Raw genomic sequence first — 14831 nt, forward strand, 5'->3', positions numbered from 1 at the left:
AATAAAAGTAATTAATTAACTAAAAATTTTAAAAGAGGGTTTCATTATCTCCAAAGTATTACCACACAAAATACTTATTAACAAAATAAAGTGTGGCACACACCAAGTGATCAAAGTTAACCTAGTCAGGGACAAACAGACCTCACGTCCCACCCAACAGACTGTACCGAGAACACTGTGATATTCCTGCCTAAATACATGGGGCAAACCCAAGCTGAGGGACATTCTGTAAAATGACTACATCTTCAAAAAGGTCAAGGGCACCGATTTCAAAGGCCAAGGAACTGTTCTAAAGTGAGGTGTATTAGAGGGACAAGACAACTGAGTGAAAAACGTGATCCCTGGATTAGACAGAGCCTTTTGCTCTAAGAGACATCTGGCAGGGCTGCCCTGGTTCAGGTTGTGAGCCTGGGTCCTGGGATAGAGCCCCACACAGGACTCCCTGCTCAGTGGGGCATCTGCTGCTCCCTCTCCTCTCTCTCCTTCTGCCTCCCCTTCTCAGGCTCTCTCGCTCTCAAATAAATAAATAAAACCTTAAAAAAAAAAAAGTGACATCTGGCAAATCCTGAACGGGTTTGGTTTTTTTTTTTTTAAAGATTTTATTTATTTATTTGACAGAGATCACACGTAGGCAGAGAGGCAGGCAGAGAGAGGAGGAAGCAGGCTCCCCGCTGAGCAGAGAGCCCAGCGCCGCCGCCGGACTCGATCCCAGGACCCCCGGACCATGACCCGAGGCGAAGGCAGAGGCTTTAACACACCGAGCCACCCAGGCGCCCCACTGAATGGGGTTTTTGTGTGAAGGATATATGGGAAATTTTTGTTTGCTGTCAGTTTCAGAGTGTCCCACATAATGTTTAAAGCACTAAGTACATATAAGCTAATCAAAATTTTCCTACTTTTGCCTTATCTCATGGGTGTTGAAGTCTTGCTGCCTCTTTTTTTTTTTTTTTAAGATTTGTCCATTCGACACAGAGAGATCACAAGTAGGCAGAGAGGCAGGCAGAGAGAGAGGAGGAAGCAGGCTCCCCGCTGTGCAGAGAAGAGAGCCCGATGCGGGGCTCGATCCCAGGGACCCCGAGATCATGACCTGAGCCGAAGGCAGAGGCTTAACCCACTGAGCCACCCAGGCGCCCCAAACCCGGGGCTTTTAATTTGGACAGTATTTGTTACTGACCATGTGTCTCTGCACTAGACTGGGGTGGGAGGAGGAATCCTGCCACTCTAGCACTAACACAGTGCCTGACACATAAGTAAGCGCTCTTGACACATGTGCTGAATTCAACAATAAATCCTAAACTTCTGGTGGATGTTTCCCCCCCAATGTTAGAACTTAGCCACAATGAAGGCTATCAGACAGCAGCTCGCTGGCTAAAATGCGTAAGTCAGAAAGCGTAATCAATAATTTGATCCCAGGGAACTGTCTGGGTCACTCAGTCAATAAATATCTACCTTTGGCTCAAGTCATGAGGGTCACGGGATCGAGCCCCATGTTGGGCTCCCTGCTCACCGGGAAACCTGCTTCTCCCTCTTCTCCTCCCCCCTGCTTATGCTCCCTCTCTCTTTTATTTTAGAAATAAAATTAGAAATCCCTAAGATGAACCACGGCTCAAGATGGATTTTTAAGTCAAGGTTTTTAAGTTTTGATGGCTGGCTCTGCTTACATTTTAAGATGTTTAATTCTTCATTTCTACCTGCTGCAATAAAGCTGGTAATCGTGTCAGTAAAACCCAAGCGCTCTCAAGAAGAAACAAAATACATTTGGAAGGTTAAGATTTGAAATGACCTGTAACGGTTATATTTATGCCTAAAACTTTATACCCTTCTCCACCACATTTTAGAAAACATGTTGAGATACCTAACAAAAATAGCTACATTTTCTTTTTTTAAAAAAGACACGTGAAAGAGAATTACAAAATAAAATGAAGCCAGGGAAAGAGGATCTGCCCAGCTGATGATCCCAAGTTCAGTCCTGAACCCCACAAGTAGCCAAAGCAATGTCCTTGAAAAACAACCAAAAAAGCACCTTATTAGCTGTTCAGGAAGATCAGCAACTTTTCTTGGCACTAGAGTTTAAGAGAAAATGTTTGCAAATGCACAGATTACCCTTTTAAATTGACAGTCCAGATATGGCTCTACCAATACACTAAGAATGTATCCCTTTGACCTTATTACAAATTTAAAAATTATTTAGGAGGGACGCCTGGGTGGCTCAGTGGGTTGAAGCCTCTGCCTTCGGCTCAGGTCACAGTCCCGGGGTCCTGGAATCGAGCCCCGCGTCAGGCTCTCTGCTCCGCGGGGAGCCTGCTTCCTCTCTCTCTCTCTGCCTACTTGTGATCGCTGTCTGCCAAATAAAAAAATAAATAAATAAATAAATAAATTTTTTTTTTAAATTTATTTAGGAAAAAAAATTACTTAGGACTGGGAAAGGTGGATCAGTGTTCTTCTTCTAACTCTGCATGAATGGGAAGAGGAAATGAAAATCAAGTAACTGTGACCTACAAAGTCCCATCTTTATTTCTGCTCAGTGCACTGTTCACAGATGGCAGGCAACAGGGCGAAGCTATCATGAACACCAAGTTTGGAATCAGACCGAAGTTCTGAATTCAAGTTCTAGCTCCAGTACTAGATATGACCGACCCTGGGATTCTTGAACCCCAAACTTACTACTCTGGAAAATGAAAATAGTATGTGTACTTTACCTCACAAAGTTATCAGACTGTAAGTTAAGTACCTGCTGGTGTTTCACACAAGCATTCAATAAATTAACCATTTAAAAATTTAAATTTCAGGGCGCCTGGATGGCTCAGTGGGTTAAAGCCTCTGCCTTCAGCTCGGGTCCTGATCTCAGGGTCCTGGGATCAAGTCCTCCATCCGGCTCTCTGCTCACTGGGGAGCCTGCTTCCCCCCCCCCCCCCCCCCCCCCCCCCGCCCCTCCCCCCCCCCCCCCGCCCCCACTTGCCTCTCTGCCTACTTGTGACCTCTCTCTGTCAAATAACTTAGTAAAAAGTTTTTTAAAAATTTAAATTTCACTCAAATAGTTACTTTCCAAACACATATGTACCTATTTATTTGCATATAAACTCTCCAAATCTAACTCTGATAAAATGAAGATTTCCCAACTAGTTGCTTTAATTACCACTAAATAAAATAACTATTATCTGATGGGGCAGGAAAACTAATGAGAAAAGTGTCAAAATAAACCACTGCTTTTTTCCCCATTTATTTTCCCCAACTTTTTGGGGGAATACTGTCTCTCTCAAATAAATAAATAAATCTTAAAAAAATAAATACACCATGCATGTATTTAGATCAAATGCGGTCCTCAAAAATTTTTAGATTTAATTTTAAAGTCACCTTACCCCTAGTATCTAAAACAAAGAACCTAGAGTAAACGTACACACTCAACTCGAGAGTCTTTATCCTAAAGCCCTCAACAACACACTCTGCAGACCAGTATCCTTCAAGAAATAGGCTGTGTCCCGAGGCTTCGCAGGACACACACACCCAGACGGCCCGCAGCATGCTGGGTAAGTAAGTACTGCTCCAGAAGCACGAGGGACTCCTTCTTCCCGAAGCATAAATACTGAAGCTCAGCCACTCATTCTGCTGGTGTAAGAAAACTGTTCCGGGGCACTTGGGGGGCTCAGTCGGTTGAGCATCTGCCTTGACTCAGGTCTGATCTCAGGGCTGGATCAAGCCCTAAGCCAGGCTCCCCGCTCAGCGTGGGGGGGGCGGGTGCTTCTCCCTCTCCCTCTCCCTCTGCCCCTCCCCCCGCTTGTTCATGCTCATGCGCGCTCTCCCTCGAATAAATACATCTTTAAAAAAATTCTTAAAAAAACTATTTTAAAAAGTGGGTTCTTAAATACCATTGTTAAAAAAAAGGTCTTCCTACAGATAAGGCTATAAATAAAGGGAAAACTATGAAATAAGGAGACTCAAAAAGTGAATATCTAGTCAAGGGACTACCCCACTATTTCACAACATACCCCAGAAAAAGTATGCTAAAAGCTTTGCAGAAGCAATCGACATGATAAAAACAATCTTTTAAAGTAGGCTCCATACCCTGTGTGGAGCCCAAAGCAGAGCATGAACTCATGAGCCTGAGGTTCAAGACTTGAGCTGAGATCTAGAGCCGGACACATGACCGACGGAGCCACCCAGGCCCCAGAAAATAATTTTTAACTTGCTGTAAAAAATACTAAGCTACAGACTACGTATGCAAATGGAATTCAAACTCAACAGCTATCCTCCAAGGGGTAAGACCCACAGGATCAGCAATCTTCACCCGCTCTGCCTAACCAGGGCTCCCTTTAACCAAACACCTAAACTGGATTGAACTCTTCACTCCTCCCTGCTTCTACAATTACACTATAATATAATCAATACAGTAGTTTCAAAAAATTATTTCTTTGGCCACACTATAAAAAAACTTCAAGAATCCAAAAACCACTATAAGGATTTAAAAAGGGAAGGACAGAGGCGCCTGGGTGGCTCCGTCAGTTAAGTATCTGCCTTTGGCTCAGGTCATATCCTAGGGTTCTGGGATCAAGCCCTGCATCGGGCTCCCTGCTCAGCTCCCTCTCCCTCTGCCCCTCTCCCCCACTCATGCTCTCTCGTTCATGCTCTACCAAATAAATAAATAAAATCTTAAAAAAGTAAATTAAAAAGGAAGGACATTCTGACACATCCTGTAACATGGATGAACCTTGAAGACATTATGCTAAGCGAAGCAAACCAGTCAGGGAAGGATCAATTCTATACTTATGCAGTCCCTGAAATCATCAAATCACAGGCAGAAAGTAGACCAGTGGGTTCAAGGGGCTGGGGTAAGGGGAAAGCTAGACTGCGTTTAACAGGCAGTTTCAGGTTAGGAAGATGAAAAAGTCCCAGGGATGCCTGGGAGGCACAGACTCTGGGTTTTGGCTCAGGTCATGATCTCAGGGATGTGGGATGGAGCCCTGCTTCCGGCTTTACGCTCAGCAGGGAGTTTCTTGTCCTTCTCCCTCTACTCTTCCCCCTGCGCGCTCTCTCTCTCTCTCTAATAAAGCTTAAAGAAAAAAAAAATAAAAGAAAGAAAAGAAAAGAAAAAGTCCTGTGAAATGTAATGGTTCCAACAACATATGTGACTGTACCTAATCCTCCTGAACTATGCACTTAGAAATGGTTAAAACAGGCACCTGGTCCCCTCAGTCAGTAGCGCACATGACTCCTGATCTCATGGTCATGAGTCTGAGCCCCAAGTTGGGCATGGAACCTACTTAAAAAAAAGTTAAAAAAAAAAATGGTTAAAATGATTACTGATATGATTTCTCTGTAGTATCTTCATTGCAAGTATTATGTAGCTATCAGATTAACAATACACTAAATATAAGTAAACTATAAATGAAAAGTGGTCCAGTTTTGTGGTATGTATATTTTGTAACTTTTTTGAGGAACCACTTGAAAGAAAGAAGAATTCATGGTGGAGATAGCAGACACAAATTTATTCTTTACAAGGGGGACAAGTGCTATTTACATGGGTTTCTTACACTTTGGGGACTTTTGTTCAGATCTATCCAAATTCTTCTGCTCCAAAAGAAAGCATTAAAAAGTAAAACAATGATCCAGCAATTTCACTCGTGAGTATATACACAAAAGTTATGAGAACTGGCTGTGGAACACACTAGTGAACCAATGTCCACAGCAGCCCAAAAGCAGAAGCAATCTAAGTGTCCACCAACGGATGAAAGCACCAATAAAACGCTGGACACCGCGTGGTGCAACACTCCTCAGCCGTAGAGAGGAGTGGAGTTCAGACACAGGCCACAACACAGATGAGCCTGGAAACAACACACTACGTGAAATAAACCAGACACAAAATGACGAACACGGCATGATTCCACTTTAAAAGACACAGGCAAGGGGCCCCTGGCTGCCTTAGTCAATACAACTTGTTACTCTTGGGGCGCCTGGGTGGCTCAGTGGGTTGAGCCTCTGCCTTCGGCTCAGGTCATGATCTCAGGGTCCTGGGATCGAGCCCCGCATCGGGCTCTCTGCTCAGCAGGGAGCCTGCTTCCCCCTCTCTCTCTCTGCCTGCCTCTCCGCCTACTTGTGATTTCTGTCTGCCAAATAAATAAATAAAATCTTAAAAATAAAATAAATGAATAAATCTACAAGTAAGTAAGTAATAAAGAATAAAATAGGCAAATTCAGAGAGACAGAAAGTGTATTAGAGGTTACCAGAGGCTGGGGGAGAGGAGAAATGGTGAGTTATTGCTTAATGGGTACAGAGTGTCTATTTGGGGTGGGAAAAAACAAAAAGTTTAGTAACAGTGGTGATGAACTGTACAATATTCTGAATGTAATTAATGTCACTGAGCAAAAAATGCTTTAAAAAAAAAAAAAAAGCTTAAATACGCTTCAAGGGGCACAGAGGAGAAGTGAAGCTAAGGGGTTTCCTGATAACTGTTCAGCCGGTTTTCCGACTCATTCCAGAACAAGGGTCAGTTTCTATCTCCTCACTTATAAAGTGGGTACAAGACATGCTGTCATCCTTCTCTGTCAAGTTACCGATGACATAATGTAACTGAAGTGTTTGCTGCTGGGCCACAAGTAAGATAGCTACGCTTTCCTTACCTTCTTTAATTACCCTGGAAAAGCCAAGAAATGACTACTTTCAACTCCTTTCCTACTTTCTATCTCAAATACGCCAACATCACCAGTAGGGAAAGAGGTCGCTACCTCTAAAACTTGTGAGGGCTGAAGACAGAAAGTAGGCGCAGTGAATTTATGCGTTGAGTAAACAAGTCCAGAAGGCTATTTTTTTTTTAAAGATTTTATTTATTTCTTTGACAGAGAAGTAGGCAGAGAGGCAGGCAGAGAGAGAGAGAGGAAGCAGGCTCCCCTCTGAGCAGAGAGCTCCATGTGGGGCTCGATTCCAGGACCCTGAGATCATGACCTGAGCCGAAGGCAGAGAGGCTTTAACCCACTGAGCCACCCAGGCCCCCCTAGAAGGCTATTTTTCAATGATAAATTCACTATTCACAAGGTAGACATGTTTCATCTCCATTACACAAATTTATAAGTTCTCAGCTCATCTTAAGCAGATACCCCAAATAAAACCAAACTCTTCACTACTCTGTAGAATTATACTGTAATATAATCACATACATGAACTTTTAGGGGAAAAAAAAAACCAACATTATTTCCTTTAGCCCTTCTACAAAAACAAAACAATTCAACAGTTACAAGGAAAAAAATCCCAAGAAGTCCCTGCCTTTCCAGAGCTTATATTCTTCAGTGTGGGGAGATGAACCCTGTAGTCAGCATTACTGGGACAATGTTTATTTCCTTAGAAAATTCAATTTCTCAAAAGTATTCAGCACAATGCTTTTATGGCTAATTTTACTGAATGCTTTCTGTCGGCCACATACCATCCCAAGCACTGTCTTTTACTCAGTCCTCACAACAACCTGTAAGAGAAACAGGGTTCTCTCATCACCATCCCTATTTTTTTTTTTAAGATTTTATTTATTTATTTGACAGAGAGAGATCACAAGTAGGCAGAGAGGCAGGCAGAGAGAGAGAGAGAGAGAGAAGCAGGCTCCCTGCCGAGCAGAGAGCCATTTGCGGGACTCGATCCCAGGACCCCGAGATCATGACCTGAGCCGAAGGCAGCGGCTTAACCCACTGAGCCACCCAGGCGCCCACCATCCCTATTTTTTTAAACAGGAAAAATGAGGCACAAAACAGGGAAGTAAACTGCTCAAGGTAACGACCAGGAGGAGCACCAGGCAGGATCAGAACCCGTGTCTAGGTCACAGTCTTCTCCCATGATCATAAACACATTTTGCCTCTTAAGTTACATTTTAAATAAACTAATTCTTTAAAAATCCTCTATAGTTTTTTTTTTTTTTAAGATTTTATTTATTAAAGAGAGAGCAGGACCTCTCTCTCCTGAGAGAGCAGGGGAGGGAGAAGCAGAGAGAAACCTTTCGCTGACTCCCATCTGGAGCCCCATGCGGGGCTGGATTTCACAACCCTGAGCCCTGAGATCACTACCTGACAGAAACCAAGAGTCAGACCCTCAATGAACTGAGCCACCCAGGCGCCCCAAAAGCCCTCTACGGTTTTCAGTCAAGCTACAACCAAGGAACAATGAGTCAATTCTCCCATCAACTAAAAATCCCTGGCTCTTTCGAACTTTCTCTTGGGTTCCCACCCAGCCAAAGTGGAAAAAGCAGAAGAGTTAAGTGCCAGAAAGAAAACACCAACAAGCCAGGGTGGAAAGACAAGGACTGCAGAAACAAAAAGAAAAAAAGAAAACAGAAACAGGAAAACTGCCGTGGCGAGAGTTCCAGCAAAGCACAGACAAGAGAGAAGAGAATGGTCAAGGACAAAAAAAATGGAAAATGAGTGTCAAGAAGCTACCATCAGTACTTGCGATGATTTTATCCACATCATTTTCCCACTGTACTTACAGCCTTTAAATACTAATTCTCAATTTTATTCTCTAGACAAGTCACCTTCAGGCTACACTCTGGCCAACTGAGTATTGTGCATGCTGCGATGTTGCCACTTAGACTGCCTTGAGGGGTACCTGGGTGGCTCCATGGGTTAAAGCCTCTGCCTTCGGCTTGGGTCATGATCCCAGGGTCCTGGGATGGAGCCTCACATCAGGCTCTCTGCTCAGCGGGGAGCCTGCTTCCCTTCCTCTCTCTCTGCCTGCCTCTCTGCCTACCTGTGATCTCTGTCAAATAAATAAGTAAAATCTCAAAATAATAATAATAATAAACTGCCTTGAGGGGTGCCTGGGTGGCTCAGTCATTAAGCATCTGCCTTCAGCTCAGGTCAGGATCCCAGGGTCCTGGGATTGAGCCCCATATCGGGGTCCCTGCTTCTCCCTCTCCAGCTCCCCCTGCTTGTGTTCCCTCTCTTGCTATCTGTCATAAATAAATAAAATCTTAAAAAAAAAAAAACCCACCTTAATTACAAGAAATCTCAACTTCACAATTATAACCAACCGATTGCATTTCCAACTTTCTTTCAGTTAGTAACAATGAATAAGCTTCACGCAATGAATGTATACAACTTTTGTAGGAAAATGCTACCAATGATCATTAGCAGATTGCTACTGATAAAACTTCTGGCAATTACTCTTGAGGTAAATTGCCTCTAATGTATTTCTAAAACAGTATTTCTAGCAGAAATACTGTCCTCAGAGTATTCTCAACTCTTCAGAAATTTTTTTTCGCTTAGACATACATAAAAATCACTTGATCAGCATCTGTTTAAGCCAGCGGTCAAAACAATTTCATGTGAATTATACCACAACAGTTACCAAGAGAACTGCAATATTTTAAAATGCATGTTTTCAATGAAGAAACCACGGTAGAACCGAGTCAGGTAGAATGCAATGCAGAAGCTAGCCAACACTAATCAAGGGAAAGGTTAAGTGTTTAGTAATTTCTCAGGGTCTTATTTACGGCTCCTTTAATAACAACCTGGAGAAAGGGCCCTTGTCCTTTAGGCTTTGGTTTCGATCACACAAGCTATCTAATGCATCGTCAAAAATGACAGAACATTCATTCCTCCTACCTAACTTGAGTTACTTTCTCCAGAAGGAAATCCATTACAATGAACTCAAAACTCTTTCTCAAGGCTTGTGCCCCAAGAAAAAGAACCTCAGAACCTACAAATTTAATGACCACCTTTGTAGTCATTCTTAAAAGTAAACCAAATGGGGGCGCCTTGCTGCTCAGTCAGTGTGCAGAACGCCACTCCTGATCTCGGGGCCTGGGGTTCAAGCCCCCGTAGGGCATACAACCTACATTAAAATAAGTAAGTAAATAAACCAAACCACCGGAAGTGCCTGGGGCTTGGGAGGAGCGGGTGGGTGGGGAGACTCAGGGCTGCAGGAGATCAGCGCTTCCCCCATCTCGGTGTCAAGATCAGGCCCTATCACGCCTTTCAGATTTCCAGATTAGACTCGGTGGTGTGAAGGGATGCTACAGCCATCTCTGGGAGGAGATAATGCCAATGCTGTAAATACATTACAAAATGATTGAGAGTAGGAAAAAAAAAAGCCAAGATTACTTAGGTTTCTAATTTTGTCCTGTACTTTAAATCCATGCCTCCTTTTAAAACCTGAGATGAAAATCTAGAGTAGGGGTGCCCGGGTGGCTCAGTGGGTTAAGCCTCTAACTTCAGCTCAGGTCATGATCCCAGGGTCCTGGGATGGAGCCCTCCATCGGGCTCTCTGCTGGGCGGGGAGCCTGCTCCCACCCCTCCCCCCCGCAGCCTACTTGTGATCTCTGTCAAATAAATAAATAAAAATCTTTATTAAAAAAAAAGAAAGAAAGAAAATCTAGAGTAAATTTCCTACACTCATAACTGAATTTTGCACCGTGGTGAACGGCTCTCAAAGTGTCATCATTGCAGTGAACCAGGCAGCACCGCCGTGAACTAGTTAGAAATGCAAATGACATGGCACCACCCCAGACCTGCAGAATCCCAACGTCTTGGGTGGGGCTCAGCACTTGTGTTTTAACAAGCCCTCCAGGGGTTGCTGGTGCTCACCGGCTTAGGGGTTGAGAGTCAGACCGGCTAGGATCGAATCCTGGGGTAAGGCTGACTTGCTGAGTAATCAGGAGTAAATTACTCAGCTTCTCTAGACTTGTTCCTCATCGACACAAGAGAATCACGGGGTTGTTATGAAGATTAAATAAGAAAATACACGACAAGTGCTCAGGAGGGATGCCGGGCACCTGTTAGCTGTTGTTACTCCCCTATGCAAGGCCCAGTGACCGTCTGTACACTGGGAGGGGAGACAAAGGTAGAAAAGGCTTAATCCCTACCCCTCCTACCCACTGACTACCTAGGCAGACGCGAGTGCACGGGGCAGAACCAAACACACTCACAGGGGAACTAAAGATACCCTCCTAGAAGGGGCACACAAGCTGACCGGGACACCTCACAAAGAAACCAATTCTGACCCAACAATGCAAGGGACAGCTTTCAGTGATTGCCTGCGAGCAAGAACAGAGTCCCAAAGCCTGCAGAAAAAGTCCTTCCAGACGAAAGGTGTGAGCCAAGGTCCAAAGGAAGCAAAAGGGAATTCCGCGCCAGGCGGTACCATTCTGGAGCTGAAGAATGGACAAAACGGGGCGCCTGGGTGGCTTAGGTCGTGATCTCAGGGTCCTGGGATCAAGTCTGACATCAGCCTCTCCACCGCTGGGCAGGGAGCCTGCTTCCCCCTCTCTCTGCCTGCCTCTATGCCTACTTGTGATCTCTGTCAAGTAAATAAACAAAATCTTAAAAAAAAAAAAAAAAAGATTTGGGGGCGCCTGGGTGGCTCAATGGGTTGAGCCTCTGCCTTCGGCTCAGGTCATGGTCTCAGGGTCCTGGGATCGAGCCCTGCTCCGGGCTCTCTGCTCAGCGCAGAGCCTGCTTCCCCCCTTTCTCTCTCTGCCTGCGTATGAGCTCTCTCTCTGTCAAATAAATAAATAAAATCTTTTTAAAAAAGGAAAATAATTGACAAAACAAATATGCAGACGTAGTAGCGCATAAAATGTCATTCCTCGTCTTAGGCCTCAGCCTCGGGGAAAGGCTCGGCCTCCGCAGGGCACCCCGAGGCACCCTCATTTGCAAACTAACTTCCCCTTCGGATTCCCGAGCGCCCGAACACGGCTTTTCCGCCCTCGGGCCCGTCCAGCCATTGTCTGCGGCGCGGCCGGAGGCGAAGAAGGGAGACGTCCGCTCGGAGCCCCGCATCCGCGGCGGCGGGCGACTGCTCCGGCCGCACGGGACACCGGAACGTCCTCGGCCGCTCAGCGCCCGGCCGCACGACAAAGAACACAGAACTCGCTTTACTGAAGGGCGCAACTTGCACGAAGGAGGGGACGGGTTCGTCCCTCCCCGAGCCCCGTCGGGGTGCCGGCGCAATCCGCGCGGCTTCTGGCCAGGGCCTGAAGCCCGAGGTTTTCCTTCCGGTCATTGTGTCCATTTCCCCCGAAGAACAGGCCCTGCGGGGACGGCGCGCCGGCCGGGCCGGGACAAAGCCCACTCCGGGCTCCACCTGGGCGCGGGCAGGGGCGGGGAGGAGCGGGCGCGGGGAGGAGCGGGGGCGGGGAGGGGCGGCGCGGCCCGGCCAGCCTGCCCGCCGGCCGCAGTTACCAGGCAGCGCCGCAGCGCCGCCCCGGCCGCCCGGCGGCCAATCGCGCGCGTCTGCTGCCCGGGCGCACGAGCCCCGGAGACACCAGGCCGAGCGCGACCCCACGGCTCGGGCCTGGCACCGCGCGCGCACCCGCACCGCCCGAGCCGGCCAATCAGCGGCCGGGCATGCGCAGCCCGCAGGCTCGCTCGCGCGCGGGCCTCACGCGTGAGCCCCCCCACGCAGCGCCGGCGCGCGCGCCCCTCCCCCACGCGCACCCCGGGGCGCGCGTGCACCTCCCCCCCCCCCCGCCCCCGGCCCCCCCCCCCCCCCCCCCCCCGCCGGGGGGGGGGGGGGGGGGGTGCCGGCCACCCCAACGCGGCCGCCGACGACCCCCACACCCGTCGGGGCAGGCCCCGGAGGGGGCGCGTCTCGAATAAAGGCCCCGCTCGTGATGGCAACCGGGGCGGGGGACGGGAGCTGAGGCGACAGGGACTCACCCGAGTGCAGCCGCCTCCAGGCAGCGCCGGGGTTGGGGGAGCCGAAGGGAAGCGAGTGTGGGCCGCGCGCGAGCTGCGGCCGCGGCGGAGCAGCTTCGGGCTGAGGCGAGCGGGCGAGCGGGCAGGAGGTGAGAGGGCGAGGGGCCCGGGCGTCTCGGCCGAGCTCCTGTCACCGCCGCATGGCCGCCCCGGCAGGGCCTCGCTCAGCGCCGAGATCCGATCACAGGGGACCGAGGGAGAGGCCGGGGTAACCGCGGCAGGCGGGCGGCCTCAGCCAGAGAGCGCGTGCGGGGAAGCGGGGGGGCGATCGGTGGCCCCTTTTCTCTGCTCTCCGAGCTTCTCTCTCACCCTCCTCCTCCTTTTTTTTTTTTTTTTTTTTTTTTTGTTCCTCGAAGGCGCGCTGCGCGTGCGCACCCGCAGCGCCGCCCAGCGGGAGTTGTAGTTTCGGGTTTGTCCCCATCAACGCGACGGCGGGGACGGCGGACTACGACTCCCAGGAAGCCTCGCGCGGGCGAGCCCCGAACCCGAGGACGCGGCGAGCGCAGCGCCCGGCCCTCTCCGGCAAGGACTGTCAATGGAGGCGCGGGTGGTGGGAGCAAGAACATGGCTGCACCTGGGGCCTGCGCGGCCGCCCGGGTGGGGGAGGGGAGCCGGGGCACGGGGCGCCTCTCTAGGCCGGGGCAGGCAGCCCCCGCTTGCTCAGTGCGGCGCTGCAGCCGGCCTCAGCCACCGTCCAGGGCTCGCACTCACTCTTGCACCCGAGATTCCCTGCCGATGGCGAGGCCGGAACGCGGCGAGGGCCGGGGCGCCCCAGGCCGGCCTGCCCCTCTCGGTGCTCCGCCAAGGGACCTCCTCCGCCCTGCACCACCCTCCGGGACACAAAGAACTCCTCTGTTAGTTTTGAAAGCTTGCCCCCAAAGCGGCCGGAGGAGACCGTTGCCCCAACTTGGGACGGGGCGACGGGAGGGGACGCTTTTATTGACCCGCACCCCCCCGCCCCCGCCCCAGGCTCTCCTCCCGCGCCCTCGCTGGACATGGAGAAGCAAAGTTGAGGGGAAGCCACGGAGCGAGCGCGGAAAACCTGCCCTGCAGCCCGCTCGTTTTGTTCGGTCCACCGCGCCTAGATGTGACCGAACATCCCGCCCCGCCACCCCCCAATTATTCTTTCCAACTTGATGAGCAGTCGAGAATGTCGAGAAGGACGAGACCTGGCTCTTCCCCTAAGTGAAACTCAGAACTTTACAAAACTCGAGCCCGGAGGTCGTTAGGGGGTTCTGCAAAAGCACAAGACCGAACGATGTCGCGATTCCTGTCCCCAGTGGGGACGGCGTGGGGGGGGGGGCACGCCGGCCGTCCCCCCACCCCCACCCCCTCCTCCTCGGTAGGTGGCGACCACGGCGCTTTTTCCAGCCTTTGTCGCTGGAAAGAAAACTTTCCGAGCAGCCAGTCTTTTGATGTAGGTCCAAGACCTTCCCTCGGAGTCCTCGTTCACGGAGCGGCGTGCCCCATCTTTCTTGCACGGACCGCACCCAGACAGCCGCCTTTAGAATTTCCAGGCGGGTTTTGGTTTTTGTTTTTTAATTAGAGACTTTAAAGATCCCTGCGGGAGCAGTCTGATGGCCGACGGTCCCCACATGTTCACGATTTCCCCTATAACCTTTTTTCCAGGCGTTTTGTCCCCGCCTCATGGGATCGCTGACTCTCCTTTGTCGAGTCTCCCTCCGAAGCGTTCACTTCGTTTTCCCAAGAACAGTTTTCTTTTCGCACTCGCATTTCATTAACATCTTGGAATATTTAATTAAAGTGCATATTCCCAGGAGCACGTACAATCGACTGATGTTTAAGGAACAAAGGTAACTTTGGGGAAGTCTGCCGTGGAGCTGATAGGAGCCGCCGGCCTTGCTGGGGCCAACACTCAGCTGCTGTGGGCATCGGTGAGTGTGTTTGCCCTGGAAGGTTGAGGACAGCGAAGGAAGGACTCACTGGGTGTCCTGGTGTCATGGAGTCGCATCTGGAGAGTGTCAGAAAGTGAGCCGGAGAGGCAGACGTTCATTTAGTCCAGATTACACTTGTCATCATTAAAAGCATGTTTGCCCCCCCGCCTCCACCCCCCCCCCCGGTGTGTATGAGTTTAAGGCTCCAGTGTGGAATTTTGCTGCTGCCTCATGAAAAACTCCCAAGTTCTTTGGGGTTGAAGCAAT

General features: G+C 49.2%; 1 protein-coding gene across 12 annotated transcripts in view; it reads right to left on the minus strand.

Annotated features, from left to right (window-relative positions):
* Positions 1–13002, minus strand: part of GTF2I (general transcription factor IIi) — a 101685-nt gene extending 88683 nt beyond the window's left edge. For 11 of the 12 annotated variants that reach the window (XM_032872408.1, XM_032872406.1, XM_032872403.1 and 8 more), the window contains exon 1: positions 12631–12998. The gene's annotated coding sequence lies outside the window, so the exon portion shown is untranslated. Of the gene's footprint in view, positions 1–12630 lie in introns of all 12 variants that reach the window. The other variant, XM_032872409.1, reaches the window with a different exon arrangement.
* Between the last annotated feature and the right edge of the window lie 1829 nt (positions 13003–14831).

Source organism: Lontra canadensis, unplaced genomic scaffold (genome assembly GCF_010015895.1).
Source record: "Lontra canadensis isolate GAN:19392208 unplaced genomic scaffold, GSC_riverotter_1.0 scaffold45, whole genome shotgun sequence".
In the NCBI taxonomy this organism is placed as follows: domain Eukaryota; kingdom Metazoa; phylum Chordata; class Mammalia; order Carnivora; family Mustelidae; genus Lontra; species Lontra canadensis.